This window comes from Myotis myotis, unplaced genomic scaffold (genome assembly GCF_014108235.1).
Source record: "Myotis myotis isolate mMyoMyo1 unplaced genomic scaffold, mMyoMyo1.p scaffold_m19_p_17, whole genome shotgun sequence".
NCBI classification, from domain to species: domain Eukaryota; kingdom Metazoa; phylum Chordata; class Mammalia; order Chiroptera; family Vespertilionidae; genus Myotis; species Myotis myotis.
In genome coordinates this window covers 33,141,173-33,165,040 of record NW_023416321.1, presented here as the reverse complement: position 1 = coordinate 33,165,040, position 23,868 = coordinate 33,141,173, and the positions used below count along the sequence as shown (strand labels likewise).

General features: G+C 37.9%; 1 protein-coding gene and 1 non-coding gene across 14 annotated transcripts in view; both read left to right on the top strand.

Annotated features, from left to right (window-relative positions):
• The window catches only part of SSH2 (slingshot protein phosphatase 2), a 225,269-nt gene that overhangs the window by 15,809 nt on the left and 185,592 nt on the right, over window positions 1–23,868 (top strand). For 5 of the 13 annotated variants that reach the window (XM_036340850.1, XM_036340849.1, XM_036340844.1 and 2 more), the window contains exon 2: window positions 10,829–10,928. The exons of the other annotated variants lie outside the window; for them this stretch is intronic. The gene's annotated coding sequence lies outside the window, so the exon portion shown is untranslated. The remainder of the gene's footprint in view (window positions 1–10,828; window positions 10,929–23,868) is intronic. 13 annotated transcript variants of the gene reach the window in all.
• On the top strand, window positions 14,641–14,743 carry LOC118672578. The gene has a single exon (XR_004973133.1). It is a non-coding gene; the product is annotated as a small nucleolar RNA U13 (small nucleolar RNA).

The following is a 23,868-nucleotide window of genomic DNA, read 5'->3' as shown; positions in this document are numbered from 1 at the left end:
CCCCACTCTCCTATCCCCACCCATACTTAATTGGATTGCATTCATTTTGCAAACATTTATTAAATCCGTACTCTGCACAAGACTTTATATCATTTAAGCTGCTAGTACAGTCTGCTCTTTTTAAAACAAGTTGCCTTATCTGAGCATGTGATTTAGAAAACTGGATGATTGAGGTTCTGTGTTTTATTCTTTCTTCATTCTAAAGTAATCATAATAGTGATTCTTAGGAAAAAACTTCTCTGTAATAGTTGTGTGAACTCTAAAATGGAACCTTATAGTATAGGATTAGATCATATATGGTCCTAAATTCAATGATGAAAGAAAAAATATTGAAATGGACAATGTCTTTGGAAAAATTTGAATGCACAAAAATATATTTTGAAAATGTATGGGTCAGTAGTTGAGAAAATGCCTTATCAGATAGTTGTTGTTGTTTTTTCATTGATTTTAGAGAGAGAAAGAGAGAGAGAGAGAACCTTCCATTTGTTGTTCCACTTATGTATGCATTCACTGGTTGATTCTTGTATGTGCCCCTGCCTGGGATTGAACCCACAACCTTGGTGTACTGGGACGATGCTCTACCTGGCCAGGGCCTCGGATAGTTATTTCTTAACATCACCACCACCCCCCCCCCCGCCCCCGCCCTTCCCCCCCCCCCCCCCCCCCGCTTAAATTAGAAAGTTCTTTTTCCTCATTTTACGTTTTGCCTACTTCACTTGATTTATTACTGACTTTCCAAAATACCATTTTGGAAGTTGAGAGCACAATTTCTTTAAGATCAACAAGCAATGTGACAGTGATACTGAAATAATGAATTTTTTCATTATTTAAAATCCTAAGCCTTATATTCGTCTAGAGAAAAAGTATTTTCTACACGACCCTAGTGTACTTTTCTTCCCTGCCAAATCCAGACCCAAAAGGACAGTTTCCCTCTCTGGATAATTTAATAATGACTTTATGTCTTAAGTACTTGTTGTCAAGAAAATAGGCTGCATCTAGCATAGTGGTTAAATTGACTTTAGGTTCTGGAGCCAGATTCTAGAGTTAAAATCCCAGCTCTACCACTTAGTAGGTGTAGATTTTGGAAAATCACCTTTCCAAGCTTCACTTTCCTTCTCTTACAGTATTATTGTTAGCTTTCATGGAATAACTAAATGAATGCTTAACATAGTGTTAGCACTCTAGCATAGTGAGTGTTCGTTCATTATCTGATAATAATTACTAATGTTAAGTGGATTTAATTCTTTGATTCTTGCGCAGTATTATATACTTAATTTTAAAAAATTATGACAGTTGGCTTCCAAAGCATATTTATTATAGGTGATATATTTGAGCCTTTACTGAATTGTGTCAAATATGTATTATGCTTAGATGTGTTGCTTTATGAGTAGTTGTACACCCTGGATTGAAATGGGCATAACCATCTTTGAATGGTAATGAAATAATGTGAGATGAAGTACATTTGAAGATAGTGAAAACTATAGTTTGTGGTTATCTACAGGGCCGTTAAAGCTATTAAAGTTCTTTTTAGGTAAAGATGCAGTGAACTTTAGCACTGAGCATATGAGTCTAAATTTAATGCTCAATGGGCACAAATGAGTGATATTTTAAATAATTTAGTTCATTAGTTGTTATGCTAGACAAAGTTTGATAACAGTCATTCCAAACATCGTTTTTGCTGTTGCCACTCAGTGATTAAGATGGAAAGTTATATACTTGCTTTCCCAGGCTCTCTTGGACCTACCAGAATAACCATGTAACCTAGTTCTGGCCAGAGACCCGTAAGGAACAATATGCATGATTTTGGGTATACAGCTCTGTAACTGAAACTGTCTGAAGCAAGCATGTCAAACTCAAAGGCTAACATGGGCCAAATAAACAAGGTTTAAGTTTATGTGGGCCACAAAAAAACAAAATCTTTAGTTTTCATAGAAACGTTGGTTTATTTTGATAGAGACATGCTGAATACAAAAGGCAGAAATAAATGAGTAATTGTTAACATAAAATAAGAGAATATTTTAATAAAAATTAATATTTTTCTTGAACATTAATTTACCAGACACTGAATAACTGCACAAATTAATAAGTGTAATGGAAATAAATCTATTTTTCCTGTTCCCCGAAAGCAAAGTATTTCCTGTTGCGCACACCAAACAAGTCAATATAAGACTAATGACGTGTCAATCGGCTGATAAAATATTCACTGCTAGTATTAGTGGAGGGAAATGGTGCACCTGCACGTAAGGTGTGTAAGGGAAATGAATGCAACACTATATAGTAATCAGTCATTAGCGAATGTTGTAATTCATTATTAATAATCCTATATAATAAAACCCTAATATGCAAATCGACCGAACAGCGGAATGACCGGCAGAACGACTGGTTGCTATTATGCACACTTACCACCAGGGGCAGACGTTCCCCGAGAGGAAGGCGACTGGTGGTGGCAATCTGGGGGGGAGGGTGGCCGGCAAGTGCCCTGCTGGTTACCTCCCACAAACTGGCAGTTGGACATCCCCCAAGGGCACAGGCTGGGCTTAGGAACCACCCCCCCCCCCGCACAAATTTCATGCACTGGGCCTCTAGTTATGCATAACAGGATATTATAAAAATTAAGTAACAATATTTTTTTTTTAATATATTTTATTGATTTTTTACAGAGAAGAAGGTAGAGAGATAGAGAGTTAGAAACATCGATGAGAGAGAAACATCGATCAGCTGCCTCCTGCACATCTCCCACTGGGGATATGCCCGCAACCCAGATACATGCCCCTGACCGGAATCGAACCTGGGACCCCTCAGTCCGCAGGCCGACGCTCTATCCACTGAACCAAACCGGTTTTGGCAACAATATTTTTATTAAAACGTTTCTTACCATTATGTTGGCTGGGCCACAAAAATATTTGTTGTGGGCTGCATGCAGCTGCTATGAGTTTGACATGCTTGGTCTGAAAGGACATGGTTTCTCCCATCTCATGCTCACTTTGTTGCATGCACTTGTTGCATGTAATGGTATGTAAAATCATGTTCACTATAACGTAACTTACATTTTCACTCATATTTACTGATTGTCATCAGAGCACATATTATCAAATTAATGCAAGTTAAATGCACATTAGATGCGACTCCAGAGTTATCTATATATAAAAAAGGCTAAGTGACCATCTGATCGTCTGACCGGCTGACCAGCCAGTACACATGATGCACACTGACCACCAGGGGGCAGACGCTCAATGCAGGAGCTGCCAAGCTGCAGTGACTTGGCAGTGGCAGTTCTCGGGTGACGCACCCTGGAACCATAGAGAAGCAAGCCTGATTCCTCACAGGGGCCACGAGATTCCACCTTCAGCCATGGGTTACGTTGTTGCTGGGGCACTGTTGGCCCTGAATCTGGTTTACTGCTGAGCTGCGGTGACATGGCAGTAATTAATTTCCTTTCAATGTGCACAAATCCGTGCACCAGGCCACTAGTTATTTATGAGATGCTTAGCATAGAACCTGGCCTTCAGAAAATGGTAGCTGTTGTTACTGTAAGTATAGCATATGATGTTTGAGGATGAAGAAATTAAGGTTGTCCAAGGTTCTTCTTGGCTCCTGAGTGCAACATAGAACAATGATGGGGTTTTTTTCTGCCACACCAGCCAAAATTTATAACAGATGAATGTGGCCAAGGGAATAATGTCACTATTTTAAGGATTAGGATAGATTATCAGTTGTATTTCAAGGGAAAAAATCTAACATAACTGCCTCACAATTATAGGCCAAAATGAACATGATCCCCCCAAATAGTACACTAGTTAAAATTTTTATTGTTTAAATTGTAAAGTTTACACAAAGAGTATTTTGATTATTTTAATGCAAACATTTTTTGCTTTCTTTCAAATTTATGATGTAAAGGTTTTCAATGGACAAAGTGATATTAAATGTAATGCAAAATGTCAGAAAACCCTAATGATAAAATTCCTCTGGGAGTCATTCATCAAGGATGTTAACGATTTTCAACTATAGCCACACTGAGCCAGAAATAGTTACAGGTGATGTGTTTTACAGTGTTGACACATATGTCTAACAAGATCTTATACCACTGACACAAAGTACTATGACAAATACAGTAATATGATAATCTTTGTACACTTACTCTGTAAATAACATGCATTTGTAGCTCAAAATATTTTGATACTTTAGTTGCTCCGGTCAGATTGTGGTGCTCAAATATAATGAATCATACATATAAAGACTAAGACATAAATATTGCTTAAGAAATTACCCATAGAGGAAGACATAGTGACCTCCTTTTCTTAGAGGAAGTATTTATTTTTCAGATTACAGTGGGCAGGGATATACCTCTGAAAGTTTCCTGAGGATTCAAAATTTTAAAGTAAGGATAACAGTGATAGACAGTAAAACTCTAAGCAGTAATATGCTTTTGTTCAAGTGCTGTCATGTATTTTCTACTGAAAGCAAAGTTGTCTAAACTTGTACCTTATCACTTGTTGCTTGGTATAGGACTGTCTTGTTTTTAAACAAGGAGGAAAATCTTGTTTTATGGTGACTCATAGTGACGTAATATATTAGTAACGGGGTGGTGCTCAATATGAGCACTGGTAATAACAGATACTGGCAATTTTCCCATAAAATTTAACTCATCTTGGGAATTCTTAGGAATCTGTGTTTACAGGTACCTGATTGCAGGAAGTCTTAATAGTAAGAATGGTTAAATATCACTGCTATATGACCATGAGAATTTAAAGTGTGGCACTTAGATGAGTTATAATTAGCTTATACTTCTAAGACTTTAAATATCTAGCAGTCTCTCTTATCTGCTATTATTTTTCTTTCTTGTCTTTTGAGACCCATTTATCTATATGATTGGATGATTTATCCATTTAAAGTTAATTAAGATCAGCTACTAAACCCTATTTCATTCTGTTTGGTTTTTAAAATCTTACTGTGGTTATGGAACTAAGTCTAATGGTAAGTTGATTTTGGTATCATTATAGCTGTACAAATATTGCCAGGACACCTGGGAATACGGTTTGCTATTAAAAGGAGGACAGGTATGGATAACTAGAAAGATACATAGACATTTATTCTCCTAATTAGAGATTTAGAGATTTTTATAATTTCCTATAAAAAAAAAGGTCTATCAAAACTTCAACTTAAGCCCTTTTTACAGTAAAAAAGATTACCATCTCTATATATAAAAGCCTAGGCAACCATTACAACCGGTTGACTGAACGCTCAATGCAGGAGCTGCTCCCTGGTGGTCAGTGCACTTCCACAGCCAACCTCCCATGGTCCCTCCCTCCGGCCAGCCAACCTCCCACGGTCCTTCCCCCAGGCCGGTCCCAGTTGGCCCCAATTGGGACTGGGCAAGACCACCCCAATCGGCCCGATCGCCAGCCAGGCCAAGGGACCCCAGCTATGCACCAGGCCTCTAGTTTTTCATAGTAAATCTAAAGCTAAAAGAGGTTTGGAAAAACTGTTAATGGAAAACTTAGGGAAAATTACATGATTGCTTGGCAGTCTTATCTTGGAGAGGATTAGAGTTTTTTAAAGTAAGAAAATGTGTAAGATGTTGAAGAGTAGCCTATTTGGTTCTAGTTCTTATTTATTTGTTTGTTTGTTTGGAAGATTTCAGTTAGTTAGTTAAGGAGTTTCAGGATATAGGGTAATAAGAGTAGTTCTTGTAATAAATATAAAAGAGCTTACTGGTATATATATTTGAAAGACTGTTGGTTAGTTCCTAAAGAAAGTAGACAGTATACTTGTGCAAATGATGCAACATTAACTTAGTTTCTTTGGAGCTCCTTTTTGACATTGCCTTCAGTTCTTTTAAATATCTCCAATTCTTCCTTTGAAGGTAAATTTGTTTTTTGGAAAAGCCAAGAATAATTTGCATCTATATCTGATGAAAATTAAACAATCCAAAACATCTTGTCTTTTAATAATCAGTCCCTACCCTCAAAGCTGCAGGACAGTGGTTGGTGCATAACCATGGAGCAGATGGCACATCAAAATACTGTCTTAGGGATTTGGCAGGGAGATGCAGAACAGGGAAGGGAGCCCTAAGCCATGGAGCCGTATTCACAAAATTAATAACTTTAGTGAAAAAAATAAAGAAAGGGAAAATATGCTTGTCTATAAATTAGTGAGATAAATGTTTGTGAGTCATAAAATATCCAACCAGATAGTCCAAAAATGTTTCAAGTAGTTGGATATTAAAGAACCTCTCAAAATGATTATTTGAGGAGAATATTCATTTCAATTTTTATTTTTATTTTTTAAAGATAACATTCATTTTAAAATAAACATCTGTTGTGTTGGCTAGATAAAGAAATTCATTAGTTTATTATTTTATACGCTTAAATTAAATTCTTTATTTTTACTTTGAGAGATATTCTCAAAAAAGTATTCACCAACCTAGATGAAATGGACATATTCCTAGAAAAATACAAGCTCCCAAAACTCAACCAAGAAGAATCAAAAAACCTGAATAGGCCGATAACCACCAAAGAAATTGAAACAGTGATCAAAAATCTTCCAGCAAACAAAAGTCCTGGCCCAGGTGGCTTTACAGGGGAGTTCTACCAAGCTTTCAAAGAAGAGCTAAAACCTATCCTCCGCAGACTATTCCAAAAAATTCAAGAGGAAGGCACACTTCCAAGCTCTTTCTATGAAGCCAGCATTACCCTAATCCCAAAACCAGATAAAGACACCACAAAAAAAGAGAACTACAGGCCAATATCCTTGATGAACATAGATGCTAAAATCCTCAACAAAATCCTAGCAAATTGGATTCAGCAATACATTAGAAAGATCATACACCATGACCAAGTGGGGTTTATTCCAGGGATGCAAGGATGGTACAATATCCGCAAATTAATAAATGTGATACATCACATAAACAAAACTGAGAGACAAAAATCACATAATCATATCAATTGATGCAGAAAAAGCATTTGACAAAATCCAACACCCTTTCTTCATAAAAACCCTCAGCAAAGTGGGAATAGAGCAGCCGTGGGCAAACTACGGCCTGCGGGCCAGATCTGCCCCGTTTGAAATGAATAAAACTATTGAAAAAAAAGACCGTACCCTTTTATGTAATGATGTTTACTTTGAATTTATATTAGTTCACACAAACACTCCATCCATGCTTTTGTTCCGGCCCTCCGGTCCAGTTTAAGAACCCATTGTGGCCCTCGAGTCAAAAAGTTTGCCCACCCCTGGAATAGAGGGATCATACCTCAACATAATAAAAGCCCTATATGACAAACCTACAGCCAACATCATACTCAATGGGCAAAAACTAAACTCATTTCCCTGAAGAACAGGAACAAGACAAGGATGCCCACTTTCACCACTCCTGTTCAACATAGTATTAGAAGTACTAGCCATAGTGATCAGACAAGAAAAAGGAATAAAAGGCATCCAGATTGGAAAAGAATAAGTAAAACTGTCCTTATTCGCAGATAACATGATACTATACATAGAAAACCCCAAAGACTCCATCAAAAAACTACTAAACCTAATGAATGAATTTGGCAATGTAGCAGGATGCAAAATTAATGCCCAGAAGTCTATAGCCTTTTTATACACCAATAATGAACTCACAGAGAAATGAAAAAAAACAATCCCATTTACCATTGCACCAAAAAAATTAAGATACCTAGGAATAAACTTAACCAAGGATGTAAAAGACCTGTACTCAGAAAACTATAGGACATTGAAAAAAGAGATAGAGGAAGACATAAACAAATGGAAGAACATCCCATGTTCATGGATTGGTAGAATCAACATCATTAAAATGTCCATACTACCTAAAGCAATCTATAGATTCAATGCAATACCTATTAAAATACCAATGGCATATTTCAAAGATCTAGAACAAACTCTCCAAAAATTCATCTGGAGTAAAAAAAGACCCCGAATAGCCACAGCTATCCTGAGAAAGAAGAACAAAGTTGGAGGGATCACAATACCAGACATCAAACTATATTACCAAGCCATGGTTCTCAAAACTGCCTGGTACTGGCACAAGAACAGACATATAGACCAATGGAACAGAATAGAAGACCCAGAAATTGACCCAAGCCATTATATTCAATTAATATTTGACAGAGGAGGCAAGAGCATACCATGGAGTCAAAACAGCCTCTTTAATAAATGGTGCTGGGAAATTTGGTCAGATACATGCAAAAAAATGAAACTAGATCACCAACTTACACCATACACAAAAACAAACTCAAAATGGCTAAAGGACTTGAATGTAAGATGGGAAACCATAAAAATCCTACAAGACTCCATAGGCAGCAAAATTGCAGACATATGTCGTAGCAATATCTTTACAGACACAGATCCTAGGGCAAGAGAGACTAAGGAGAAAATAAATAAATGGGACTACATCAAAATTAAAAGCTTCTGCACAGCAAGAGAAACCATCAACAAAACAACAAGAAAGCCCACTGCATGGGAGAACATATTTGCCAATGTTATCCCTGTTAAGGGTTTAATCTCCAACATTTACAGGGAACTCATACAACTTAGCAAAAGAAGATAAACAATCCATCTTTGTTGGGTTAATTCGCATTTTCACACCTGATTGGCTGGTGAGTGTTGCAAAGGTATGGTCAATTTGCATCTTTCTCTTTTATTAGTGTAGATCAGGGGTCCTCAAACTACGGCCCGCGGGCCACATGCAAATACAAATATTGTATTTGTTCCCGTTTTGTTTTTTTACTTCAAAATAAGATATGTGCAGTGTGCATAGGAATTTGTTCATAGTTTTTTTTTAAACTGTAGTCCAGCCCTCCAACGATCTGAGGGACAGTGAACTGGCCCCCTATTTAAAAAGTTTGAGGATCCCTGGTGTAGATATTGGAGTTACCTGTTTAACGGTGAGACTCCCCCATTAGACTGAAGTCAGAAACTTTTCTTGTTCACTATTTGTAACCTCCTTAGTGTCCAGAATATAATAAATATAGGATGTCCCAAAAATTGTATATATTTTAACAGCTGATAACTCAGTTAATTTTCACTCCTTTTCAGGTTTAACTGATTTGAAATAATAGGTGGAGCCAGACTAAGCTTTGAACAAAGAAAATGTATCCCTAAAGTGCCACTAGACTTTTTATGGGGATACATAAAAGATAAAGTTTATGGTACAAAATTGGTAACAGTAGATGAATTGAAGGTGCACAAATACTGAAGGAAATTATTCTTGATGTTTTCTATTCCATTGCTCCACTTTATCAACAGTGCCTGGACCAGAATGGTCATCAGTTTGAAAACAGGCACTGACAAAAAAAAAATATTCAGTTTTACAGATGTTTTTAAAATTTTGAAAATGTATTTTATTAATTGTATGTTAATAAATACTGAATTTATAGTCACTCAAAGTGTGTAGACATTTTGGGGGATACCCTGTATATGAAGGAATGTTAATCTCATTTAATTATAGACTTCCTCATTACTAAAATCAGACAATTCTGGAGCTGACAATTTTACCTAAGTATACTGGATGAATTGCTTGTATTTTATAGTATTAAATAGGTTGAGAATGAATAGTTAAATTTATAGGCTGTGTTATACATTTGTTAAAGATAAAATTTAAAGAATAGAAATGAAACAACATATAATTAAATTCATGAAAATGACCATTTGGAATTAACCAGAAATAAAGTGGGTGGGAGTGGGGTTGAATTGACTTTATGGACAGAGAATGGAATGTATACTAGTGAAGTCGTGACAGTATGACCATTAGTAGACATACACATGATTTGATTTGACAGGAGTGGAGAGTGTATATGAGACTAGGGCATGGAAGGAGATGACACTTAAGAGACCAGATCATAAGGAGCCGTATACGATACATTGGGAGGTTGAATTTTATCCTGAAAACTATGAGGAAATACTGAATTTTAAGCAGAAGAGTGATGTGATCAGATTTTGTACTTTAGAAGATAGCCATCTGAAAATGCACTGGAAAAAAGCCAGATATACTTGGTTACTAAATTGGTGAGCAGAGGGAAGGATAGTAATTGAAAAGGAAGAGTCAGGAGTATGGCTTCATTGTTTCAGGCTTGGGCGAAGAGTACATACTGAGCTAGAGTGTGCAGGGGCCAGGTGGTAGAGTGGGAAGTGAGCATCTTGAGTTTGAGGTATATATGCAACAACCAAGGGGAAGTCCCAAGTTAGATCAATACATTTTTACTGCTCAGCAAGGAGATCTAGGCTGGAGACAAAGTAAATGATTGTGACTATTTATTAAGCTTTTCCTTAAATGTGTAAATATGTTGTGTTTATACTTTTATATACATCATGTCTTTTAGTCCTTATGAATTTGTTATTATTGTTCCTACTTTACACAGTGTCAGTCAGAGTCACTCTAAAGCTGGGTTGAAACCACGAAAATATGAATGAGATCACTTATGATGAATGTATATGGTGAGACCTGTGAGGAGTGAAACACTGAAGGTGGACTTTTGGGAAACTTAGACATTTGAGAGGCTAAAGGAGGAAGGAGATCCTGCAGATAAGGCTGAAAGAAAACATCAAAAGTGATGCTACCCAAAATATGTTCCTCAATTAATTTATCATATAAGATAGTTCTTTATAAGGGAGAGAAAGGTTCTAGAGCCAGGCAAGTTTGGGAAACACTGCAGAACTCCATCCTGTAGATTCACAATGCATATCAGTATTTTGTTAGAAATCTGAGAAATCCCTACTAAAGAAACCCGTTTAATTTTAATAGAATATTTCTCCAACCTATTTGATCATGAACCCTCCTCCCCTTTTTTTGCATACATTCTACTGACATCCCAAGACTGAAGAATCAAAATTTTGAGTGTGGCACCAAAGACTAAACAAAGAGGGAATTTTCAAGAAGGAAGTTGGATCAAGTTGTCTTGGAGAGGTCAACAGAGGTAAGAGTAGAAAGTCAGTAGACTGGCAGTTGTGAGGGCAACAGTGACCAAAGTGAGAGCAGCTACAGTGGAGTGGGTGGTTAGAAGACCATTGTGGTGCAGTGGCTTAGAAGATAAATGAGTGGTGAGGAAGGGGAGCTAGCAGGTAGACACTATTCTTTCCAAAACGTTGTCTCTGAAAGAAAGAAGAAAGTAACTAGAGGAGAGTGTTGGTGTGAAAGAAGGGCTCTTTTTGTGTTACTTGTAAGAGATTTGAGAATATTTTTCTGAAGGGAAGGAGTCCATAGGCAAGAAAAGGGTCAAGATATGGCAGGGAAGAGAGGATGATTCATGGAGCAAGATTCTGAGGAAATGGGAGGAGAGATGTTACAGAGGACAGTTGAAGAGATTAGATTTGGAAGGGTGTGAAGTATTACACTAAGATCAATACGGTGATGCCCTTAGGAGCTTCTTTTCCAAGTAAGAGTGTGCTTTTGGTGTTTGTTTGGGCTACAGGGTATAGATTTATGTACTGAATCTTCCTCCTTATTGTCACTTTCTACTGTCTCTGTGTCTTCCTCTAGTAGCTCCTTATTTCTGCTGATTTGCTGCTTCATATTTGCTTCCAACTAGAAAACCAGGAAACCAAGTTTTTCAGAGTTTAATAGAAAGTCAGAGTTAATAACCTGAAGGTCTAAAAGGCACTGGTCCCCTGCCCCCAAGGGATGGGAAATTTCTTTTTTTTTTTAGGTAAGGTTGGAAAAGGAGTTGCTTTGGAATTTCTACATTTTCCAAATAGATAAAAATACCACTAAGGGAACATAGAATTTTTTAAAATTTATATATATGTACCATTGAAAATGTCTACTATTTTATTTCTCTACTTTTTAAAATACTAAATGCAATTTTCCTCATTAGAAAACATTTCTTGGTGATAGATATCTTCACACTGTGTGGTGTTCATACAAAATTTTTCAGTTTAAAGGTGGTTTTTCTTTTTTTTTTTTTAATATATTTTATTGATTTTTTACAGAGAGGAAGGGAGAGGGATAGAGAGTTAGAAACATCGATGAGAGAGAAACATCGATCAGCTGCCTCCTGCACATCTCCTACTGGGGATGTGCCCGCAACCCAGGTACATGCCCTTGACCGGAATCGAACCTGGGACCCCTCAGTCCGCAGGCCGACGCTCTATCCACTGAGCCAAACCGGTTTCGGCTTAAAGGTGGTTTTTAACTAGAATCTAGACAAGTAATGAAATGGACAGGACATAAGATTCTAAATTATAACCATTAAAATGTGCAAGGGTAAATATTCTGCAATTGGTAGTGCCAGGCATTTGTGGTGTGGTCTATACTAAGGGCTTTTGATTTAAGTGAGTCACTATATGATACAGTACTGCTCTGTGTTTTGTTGTTGTTGCTTTAAAAATCTTTATTGTTGAAAGTATTGCATAGGTCCCCTTTTTTCCCCTTCTTCTAGCCAGCCCCCCGCCCCAACCGCAGGCCTTCACTACCTTATTATCTGTAACCATGGGTTATACATATATGCATACAAGTTCTTTGGTTGATCTCCCACCCACCCACCCACCCTTCCCCACCTATCCACCCTTCCCTACCTTCCCCCTGAGGTCTGACAATGTGTTTCATGCATCTAAGTCTCTGGATCTATTTTGTTCATCAATTTATTTTGTTCATTAGATTCCACATATGAGTGAGATCATGTGATACTTATCTTTCTCTGACTGGCTTATTTTGCTTAGCATAATACTCTCCAGGTCCATCCATGCTGTTACAAATGGTATGAGTTCTTTCTTTTTTACAGTTGGGTAGTATTCCATTGTGTAAATGTACCACAATTTTTTTATCCACTCATCTGCTGATGGGCACTTTGGATATTTCCAAATTAGCTATTGTAAATTGTACTGCTAGGAACATAGGGGTGCATATATTCTTTCTGACTGGTGTTTCCAGTTTCTTAGGATATATTCCTAGTAGTGGGATCACTGGGTCAAATGGGAGTTTCACTTTCTATTTTTTGAGGAAATGCCATACTGTTTTCCACAGTGGCTGCATCAGTCTGCATTTCTATCAGCAGTGTACTAGGGTTCCCTTTTCTCCACATCCTTACCAACACTTGTCGTTTGTTGATTTGTTTGTTGTTGTTTTTATTTATTTATTTATTTTCAATTTTTTAAAAAAATATATATTTTATTGACTTTTTTACAGAGAGGAAGGGAGAGAGATAGAGAGTTAGAAACATCAATGAGAGAGAAACATTGATCAGCTGCCTCCTGCACATCTCCTATTGCGGATGTGCCCGCAACCCAGGTACATGCCCTTGACCGGAATCAAACCTGGGACCTTTCAGTCTGCAGGCCGACGCTCTATCCACTGAGCCAAACCAGTTTCGGCTGTTTGTTGTTGTTTTTGAATGACTTTTATAGTTATGTTTTGTTTTTTCTGTCTAGAGCAGCGGTTCTCAACCTGTGGGTCACGACCCCTTTGGCAGTCGAACGACCCTTTCACAGGGGTCGCCTAAGACCATCCTGCATATCAGATATTTACATTACAATTCATAACAGTAGCAACATTACAGTTATGAAGTAGCAACGAAAATAATTTTATGGTTGGGTCACAACATGAGGAACTGTATTTAAAGAGCCAGAAGATTGAAACCACTGGCTAAAAAGCCTTTTTTTCAAATGAGAAGTTTGGAAATTCTGCAGTTATTTTTGGACTACTTTTCACAAATTTGTAGGCTATTTTTTATTTTTCTATAACTAGGATATATGTTCAGTAGTTTATAATTTATTTAGAAAAGTAGCTTAAATCTGGTGGATTCCATCCATATAGCAGGGTTCAGGGAAGTGCTTGTATTAAATGTGGTCACTAACCAGCTGCACTACATACATGTGGGAACCTAGCAGAGCAAATTCATGGGTCTCATCTCTGTCCCAGCAAATCTCTCTTGTTGGGTCAGGGGCTGTGTTGTTAACAAGTTCTTAGGTGATTTTGGAAGGCACTAACTTATGAAAACTGGTTCAGGGGATCTAGCCTGTGATTAAGTCTGACCCAGTCTGTTCCTTTGAATGTAGCAAATGTGTCCATGGTTAGAACCTAAATCAGATGAGTACATGTCCAGCTACTTTCATTGAATGATCTTTAAAATTTTTTCAGACTTACTATTTTTAAAAAAATGTATTTTATTGATTTTTTACAGAGAGGAAGGGAGAAGGATAGAGAGTTAGAAACATCGATGAGAGAGAAACATCGATCAGCTGCCTCCTGCACACCCCTTACTGGGGATGTGCCTGTAACCAAGGTACATGCCCTTGACTGGAATCGAACCTGGGACCCTTCAGTCCACAGGCTGACGCTCTATCCACTGAGCCAAACCGGTTAGGGCAGACTTACTATTTTTTAACAGCTTTATTTAAATACTAGAGGCCCATTGCACAAAATTCGTGCACGGGTAGGGTCCCTAGGCCTGGCTGGTGATCAGGGCCAATCGGGGCCTTCCGCCTGCCGACTGGGGCCTTCCTTCCCTGGCTGCTAGCCAGTGCCTTCCTTTGTTCTGTGCCACCCCCTGGTGGTCAGCGCACATCATAGCGAGTGATCGAACTCCCGATCTCCCAGTTGAACTACCGAGGGGTACAATTTTTATATTAGGCTTTTATATATATAGATAATTCATACTATATAGTTAACACATTTAAAGTATTCAGTGGTCAATCCTTTTGTAGTTCATAAGCATGATTGGATGCTCATGTTCTTGTGTGTGATGTGCCTCCCACAAACACCTTATTATGACTTTGGCACATTACCCATCTGACATAATAATAATAATAATAATATAAACATAAAGTATTTGGTGTTTTTTGGTATATTCACAGATATGTGTGCCTATCACTACAGTTATTTTTTAACATTTTCATCACCTCAGAAAGAAATTTCATACCTTTTAGTTATCACCAGCTTATCCCCCCAAGCCATAAGCAGCCACCAATCTACTTTTTGTCTCTGTAGATTTCCCTATTCTAGATTTCACATGTATGAAATTATATAGTATGTTGTCTTTTGTGAATGGTTTCTTTCACTTAGCATAATATTTTCAAGGTTCTAGCATGTATCAGGACTCCATTCTTTTTTATAGCAGAATACTAGTAATACTCCATTGTATGGAGATACCACATTTTGTTTATCCTTTTGTCCACTAATGGACATTTAGGTTTATTTTTATTCCTTTGGCTATTATGAATAACGCTGTTATAAACATTCATGTTCACGTTTTCATATGGACATACTGTATGTTTTCATTTCTCTTGGGTATATACCTCAGGAGTGTTGTTTCTAGGTCATATGGTAAGTCTTTTTAATCATTTGAGGAACTGCCACAGTTTTCTAAAGCAGCTACACCATTTTACATTTCTTGTAAAGGAACGTAAGAGGGTTTGATTACCCCACATCCATGTTAAAACTTATCTGACTTTTTGATTCTAGCCATCTTTATGAGTGTGTAGTGGTTATCTCATTATAGCTTTGATTTATGTTTTCCTGATGGCTAATGATGTAGAACATCTTTTCATCTGTTTCTTGGTCATTTGTATATCTTCCTTGGAGAAATGTCTATCCAGATACTTTGCCCATTTCTAAATTTGGTTATTTGTCTTTTATTATTGAATTGTAAGAGTTTTTATGTATTCTAGATAAAAGTCTCTTGTCTGATATATGACTTGAAAATATATTTTCCATTCTGTGGGTTGTCTTCACTTTCTTTAGGGTGTCCTTTGAAACACAAATGTTTTAAAATTTTATTATGTCCACTTTTAGAGTCATATGTCTAAGAATCCTTTGCCAAACCTTAGGTAATGAAGATTTACCTCTGTGTTTCCTTCTAAAAGTTTTATAGTTGTTTTAATTCTTCGATCCATTTTGAATTAATATTTTATATGGTGTGAGGTAAGGGTCCAACTTCATTTGTTTGCATATGGCTATCCAGTTGTCTCAGCACCATTTGTTCTTTTTCAAGAAACTAGACTTGATTTTTATATAAAATGTATTTTATTATTTTAAATTAGAAGGATGGTAAGTTACATATGAAAGAATATGTGTTATTTCTTTTATTATATATTTACTAGAGGCCCGGTGCATGGAATTTGTGCACTGGAGGCAGGGTGTCCCTCAGCCCAGCCTGCACCCTCTCCAATCTGGGACCCCTCAGGGGATGTCTGACTGTTAACAGTCAGACATCCCTCTCACAATCCAGGACTGCTGGCTCCCAACTGCTCGCCTGCCTGTCTGCCTGATTGCCCCCTAACCACTCCCCTGCCAGTCTGATCAACACCTAACTGCTCTCCTGCTGGCCCGATTGCTCCCAACTGCCCTCCTCTGCCGGCCTGGTTGTCCCTAACTGCCCTCCCCTGCAGGCCTGGTTCCCCTCCAACTGCCCTCCCTCCCCTGCAGTCCGGTTGCCTCCAGCTGCCCTCCCCTGCTGGCCTGATCACCCACAACTGCCCTCCCCTGCCAGCCATCTTGTAGTGGCCATATTGTGACCACATCGGGGCAGCCATCTTGTGTGAGGGCATGACAATCAATTTGCGTATTACCTCTTTATTATATAGGATAGGCATTCTGACAAGTGTGGTTTTAATTTGAATTTCTCTGATGATTAGTAACATTGAGCATCTTTTCATAAATTTATTGGCCATCTGTACGTGCTCTTTGGAGAAGTGTCTATTCAGGTCCTTTTCCCATTTTTAAATTGATTGTTTTTTTGATGTTGAGTTGTATAAGTTCTTTACACATTTTAGATATTAATCCCTTACAGATGTATCAGGGAGTATGTTTTCCCATTTAGTGGGTTGTCTTTTCATTTTGTTGATGGTTTCCTTTGCTGTGCGAAAACTTTTTAGTTTGATGTAGTCCCATTTGTTTATTTTTTTTCTTTTGTTTCCCTTGTCAGAGCCCAATTTAAACACCTTCCCTCCACAAAGCCTTCCCTAATCTAATCCCTTCTACATTACATTTCCTTTTTTTCTTTTAGTACTTAAAGCTATTATGAGTGGAATACAGTCCTGGCTGATGTGGCTCAGTTGTTTGGGTATCATTCCATGGATCAAAAGGTTGCCAGTTCGATTCTGGTCAGGGCACATGCCCAGATTGCACGTTCCATTCCTGGTATGGGGTGTGCAGGAAGCAGCCTATCGATGTTTTCACTCTCACATTGATATCTCTCTCTCCCTCTCCCTTCCTCTCTATCTAAAATTAATCTTTTGTAAAAAGAGTGGAATCCATATTTGACTCATCTTTATGTACTGTTCAGCAGTGTGCCCTGTGCAGCTGGCACTCAATGAGTTTTGATAGCCAGCAGTGAGTTTTGATAGTCAGAGAGATAATGGACAGAGGGATTGATGTATGAATGAATAAATGAATGAATGAATAGAAGACTTTCTATCATAGCAGTCAGTATGCACAAATATATTAAGTGTGGCTTTGCACTAAGTTTGAGTTTTATTTATTTTCAGATAAAAATTTCATAGCAGCTTTATTTGTAACTACAGGCCCAGTGCACGAAATTTGCACGAGAGGGTCCCTCAGCCTGGCCTGCACCCTCTCGCAGTCTGGGAGCCCTTGAGAGATGTCTGACTGTTGCGGAGGCGGGAGAGGCTCCTGCCATCGCTGCTGCACTCACCAGCCATGAGCCCAGCTCAGGGCTTTGGGCTGAGTGGCGCTCCCCCTGTGGGAGTGCACTGACCATCAGCAGGCAGCTCCTGCATTGAGTGTCTGCCCCCTGATGGTCAGTGCGCATCATAGCGACTGATCATTCTGCTGTTCGGTCAATTTGCATATTAGCTTTTTATTATATAGGATAACCCCAAACTAGAAACAATCCAAATGTTCAATAGTGGGTGAATGCACAAATAGACTGTGGTAACTCTATATTAGGGAATACTAGTCAGAAAAATATAAAAAGGATTGAACTATTGATATCTACAAAACATGGATCAATATTACAATAATTATGATGAATAGTAGAAGTTGAACAAAAATGAGTACATACTGTATGATTCCATCTATGTAATATTTTAGAAAATGCAAATCGATAATAGTGACATAAAATTGATTTGTGGTTGTCTCAAGGAGGGCTTGCTGAAAGTGACAGTAAAAAAGATTACAATGGTGTATGAGGAAACTTTCTGTGTTGATGGATATGTTCATTATCTTGAACATATTTGTAGTTTCATGGATGTGCATTTTATTTTTTATTTGATTCTCAAGGACAAATTATGTATTTTGAAGCATTAACTTTTGAAAACATCCTTCATTTTCTAACATTATATATTATTACATGGTTTAGGTGTCAAAATTTAGAGTATCCAGCATTATGTTTATGGCATTGCTTTCATTAGCTTAATTTTCATGAGCCTTGGCTGGGACTTGGAAATAATGCATCTTGTTTTGATGACTTTCTCTTGGTCCAGAGGCTTCAAATGGATGTCACATGTTACTCGAGCAGATCTAACAAAGAAGTCAAACAGTTGATTCTCTTTGTTTCAAATAGTCTCTCTCTTTCTCTCTTTCTCTCTCTATCAGTTTAGTTTGATTCTGGAAGTATTCATGACCTTTAAAGACAAGTTATAATTTCCTTTCCAATAGCTGTATAATTACAGTAGCAAATAGTAGAAACTCAATTAATATTGCAGTGAATGAAAAAAATGAACAGCCCTAGCCGGTTTGGTTCAGTGAATAGAGTGTCGGCCTGTGGACTAAAGGACCCCAGGTTCAATTCTGGCCAGGGGCACATACCCAGGTTGTGGGCTCGATCCCCCCAGTCGGGGGCACGCAGGAGGCAGCCAATTAATGATTCTCTCTCATCATTGATGTTTCTATCTCTATTCCTCTCCCTTCCTCTCTGAAATCAATAATATATATATATGTACACACACACACACACACACACACACACACACACACACACACAGTGGGGCCTTGACTTACGAGTTTAATTCGTTCCGTGACGGAGCTCGTAACTCAAATTACTCGTATGTCAAATCAAAAAGTGAACAAGTGAGACACGTGATGCTGGGCTGATATTGTGGCGTTCACTGTGACATTCGCTGCGCCAACTAGCAGTGGGGTATCTGAAGCTGGCTCATAACCCGAATTTTAGCTCGCAACTCAAAGAAAAAAATCGGCCGAGAGACAGGTCGTATCTCGAAAAACTCGTTAGTCAGGACACTCGTAAGTCAAGGCCCCACTGTATATATGAAAAAATGAACAGCTAAAAAGCATTGTAGCAAAGTGGAAACAGCATGAACCTAGTTTTTGAATATGGACTCTACCTCTTATATTTATCTTGAATAAATTATTTGACTGAGCCCTGTACCCTTATGTATAATATGGAAAAATGATAATACGTAATTATGTAATTTTAATACTCTTAGTTTTAAATGTTTGCAACATATATTTTGATTTGGGGGGGGGGATATGGTTAACATTTTAGTTAGACTTTTCTTAAAATTTTATCTTTATTCTTGAAAATATTACGGATTTCCCTCTTTTCCCCCCCTTTAACCCCCTCCACCCAATACCTGCCACACACACCCCAAGGCCTACCATACTATATTGCCTGTGTCCATGGGTTATTCGTACATTCATATTTTAGTTAGACTTTTCACCATGGAATTTTAAAACTATATAGTCACCCAAGGATATTTTTTTTCCATTGATTTCTACAGAGAGTGGAAGGCAGGAAGGAGAGGGAGAGAGAAACATCCATGTGAGAGGGACAAATCGAATGGTTGCCTCCAGCACCGCCCCCACCCCCCCGCCCCCAACCAGGGCAGGGAACTTGCAACCAAGGTATGTGCCCTTGATTGGGAATTGAACCCGAGACCCTAGAGTCTGAGAGTTGATGCTCGTATGTACAGACATGAGATTCAGGGGAAATTAATGTAATTTAGCTACCAATCTATGCAATTGACATAAGTTTGAAAATAAGAACACCAAATCATTCAATCTTGAGCCAGACTTTTTCATTTGTTCACTTGCTGCTTTGAGCTTGTTTTTTCTGCCTGTTCAGAAAAAATTGCTCAGATAATTTTGTAGCTCAGATAATTTTGATATCATAAGTGTCATATTGCACCATTAATTTAAGTTTACTAGTTACAATTATAGCACAATATATTCAGCAGGATACAGCTAGATCTTATCTCATAGTCTTTTGCCTATGCCTTCAATGACACTTATGACCAGTAACTCATATGAATATTTTAGTAGAAATCTGAAAGAAATTTGAATGCTGAGTAAGGTGGTATGGTAGTTTTTACCTAGATTTTCTTGATCTTCTGTTATTTCCATATATTACCTCAATTGCTTTTTTAAATCTTCATTAATTTACTAATTTAAAAAATATGTATTGAGTGTCACATATGCTACACAATAAGTATGCATTGATGAGTATAGCAGATATAGTTTCTTCTCTCATGAAGCTTACTTTGAATAGTGATGAAGATAGAATTAAGCATGTACACAAAATTTTTAATTACAAATTGTTCTATGACTAAAACAGGGAGCAGTGCTTAGATTGGAGGTTAGGAAAGGCCTCCTTGCAGAAGTCATACTTAGTGAGGTTTGAAGAATTGAGTAGGAGCCAGCCATAGGAAAACAAGAAAAAGAGCAGTTGAAGCCAAGAGGATAGCATGTGCAATGACCCTGAGGTGCAGGGAGTTTGGCATATTTGAGAATTTGAAGGAAGGCCAGTGTGGCTGGATCAATATGCAGTGGGACAGAATGAGGAAACTAGAGAAGTAGGCAAGGGCCGGATCATGTAAGGCTTTATATATCATAGTAAGCAGTTTGGATTTTTTTCCCAAGTGGAATGGGGAAACCATTGAAAGGAAACCTTATTTCTGAAGAATTCTTTGGCTGCTCTATGGAGAATAGGTTGTAGGAGATAAAGATAGAAACAGGCAGGGCAGTAGGGAGACTATTGCGGGTGAGACAAGAATGGGATAGATTTGAAGTACAATCTGCAGCACTTACTGGTAAGTTGGGTAGAAGGTTGAGGCAAAGGAATAAGTCAAAGATGACTCCAGCTTTCTGATTGGAGCAACTCAGATGTATGTTTGCATTGTTTTCTGAGATAAGGAATACTAGTCCAGGGCAAATTTGGGAGAGGGAGTGGGAGTTGGGATATGGAGTTTACAATTGACTGTGAGACCTCCAGTGGAGTTAACAAATAGTTGAATATATTAGTCTGGGGCTTAGAGAGGAGGCTTTGGGCTAGGGATATACTTTTTTTTTTTTTTTTGAATCATCAGTGAATACTTAATATTTAAGGTTATGTGACTAATGAGATCATTTAAGAAGGGAGTTTTATAGAGAGAAGAAAGAGGGCTTGAGGCCTTGTCTTTTGAGATTCTGCAACATTCTCATTAACTTAATTTTCTGACCCAGTTGGACGTTATCTGACTGTCACAAAGAATTCTTCTTCGCCTGGCCAGCATGGCTCAGTGGTTGAGCATCGACCTAGGAACCAGAAGGTCATGGTTCGATTCCCAGTCAGGGCACATGCCTGGGTTTCGGGCTCGATCCCCAGTGTGGGGTGTGCAGGAGGCAGCCAATTCTCTCACATCATTGATGTTTCTCTCTCTCTCCCTCTCCCTTCCTCTCTGAAATCAATAAAAAAGAAAGAAAGAATTCTTCTCCATCTCCATGTTCTCTTTTCTCACCCCCATAAAGGCAATAAATAAAACAAACCCAACTGTTAATTTTTTTTAAAGTTAACAGTGTTAATCTGAAAATCGCTTTTAATTAAATATCCTTTTTTTAGTATATTCATAAACTGGAATATTTGCCATTATTTTGAACGCTTATATTTTAAGGGAATGCAGATGTAGAAAGTAGAAGAAACTGGGCCAAATATAAAATCTCTGATGAACTTTTCCTAGAGGATTGTTTATAAATCAGCCAGTCAATTTGTGTTGTTAGTAATCTCTCTAAAAACAATGTAAAGGGTGGGGTTGGGGGAGAACCTTCCCTTGGATTAGAATTTACAATTTTTAAAAATTTTCTCTATTCAGGTCACATGTCCTATACTAATAGAAGTTGATTAATGTTTGACTTGATATGTAATGATGATAAAGTTCACCTTTTCTTCTACATATGTGGCCTTTGTTTTTTGTTTTGTTTTTATATTTCTTGTGTTCATGTGTTTGTTTCACATGTTTCTTTAGAGGTTTTTGAGCCAGTTATACATTTTAAAGCCTCTTTATGATAAAAATTACTAGAGGCCCGATGCATGAGATTCATACACGGGTAGCATCCCCAGGCCTGGCCAATGATCAGGGCTGATCTGTGGGCGACCGGCAGGGCGATCAGGGGGGGCCCCGCTGGCACCCACCTTGGCTGGCTGGCCTGGGGCCTGCGGGCTGGGGGCAGCTCCTGTGGTGAGCATCTGCCCCCTGGTAGTCACTGCATGTCATAGCAACCAGTTGTTCTGCCATTCAGTTAATTTGCATATCAGGCTTTTATTATATAGGATATTAAAAGCCATCCTATCCAATTCCACTTTTCTTGTGGTTTGTTTGTTTTAGGTAACCCAATAGTAAATATGGATATTTTGTTTTGTTTGCATGTTGTTTTGCTTACTTGTTTTTAATCCTGAAGCTCTAAAACTCATTATTTAAATTATTCCTTCAAACATGGAGTATTTCAAAGTCTTACTACTTGTACCTTAGTATGCCAAAAGTTACCTTTTAGGCTAATAAGAATTTTCATCTACCACTATATGCTCTCTGTGCTCCATATCACCACGTTAAGGGAGCACCATCCCCTCTACCTTCATTAGTTGTTCCTGTACCTACCTAACCTTATGTAAATAGCATTAAACTTTTTTGGGAAATGGGGGTGGATTGTCCTGTCTTTTTTTTTTTTTTTCTCCAAGATTTTTTTTTTTTTTATGTTGAGGGAGAGGGGGAAGGAGGAAGGGAGATAGAGATAGAGATAGAGATAGAGATAGAGATAGAGATAGAGATAGAGATAGAGATAGAGATAGAGATAGAGATAGCGAGATAGAAATGAGAGAGAGAGAAAATATGAGACAGAGACATTGATGTGAGAACGATACATTGATCGGCTGCCTCCTGCATGTCCCTTCTGGGGATTAAGCCAGAAACCTGGGCATGTGCCCAGATCAGGAATCAAACCGGCAACCTTTCGGTGCATGGGACAACATCCAACCAACTGAACCACACTGGCCTGGGCTTGTCCTTTCTTTTTTAATGTAGGCTCTAGGCATAGGAGGACACACTGATTTTGATTGTTGCTATTGTACTGTTTCTTGGATAGGAGCCAAGATTTCATGCTAATGTTGTACTGTGCAGTTATCCAGTGGGTACTAATAGTCACCAATTCCTATTGTGAGATACTAAAGCGTACTTAAAGCTGTAAGCTCTCAGTTTCCAAGACTGAGCTAGAATTCGTCTAAAACCAGCATGTACATAATTAAAAAGAAATATTTTACCCTTCATAACTTTGAAAACCAAAAAGCAAGCATATTTAACACTGCTTTTCATCACTGTTTTTCTGTTTTTAAAAATTAATCAGGATTATTGAAGAACTTAGCTAGAATAAATGTTCCCGTTTTACTAAGATACTCATTTCAACGTGCTATGATTTACCTATTGTTGGACATTTGGGTTGCAATATAAATTCTGTAGGGAATTTTTGTACATAAATATTTATATACATCTCTGATTACTTTTTTAAAATAAATTATGGAATTTACTGAGCCCAAGATGTGAACATTTTCATAGTTTTTGATACAATGTTATATTACTATTCAGGAAATTTTTATAATTTTACACTCCCAGCCATTCGTGTGTCAGAGTTCCTCTTTCTCTTTTCCTTAGTAGCTTTGGAAGCATTTATAGTCTCTTATCTTTGCTATTCTGAAG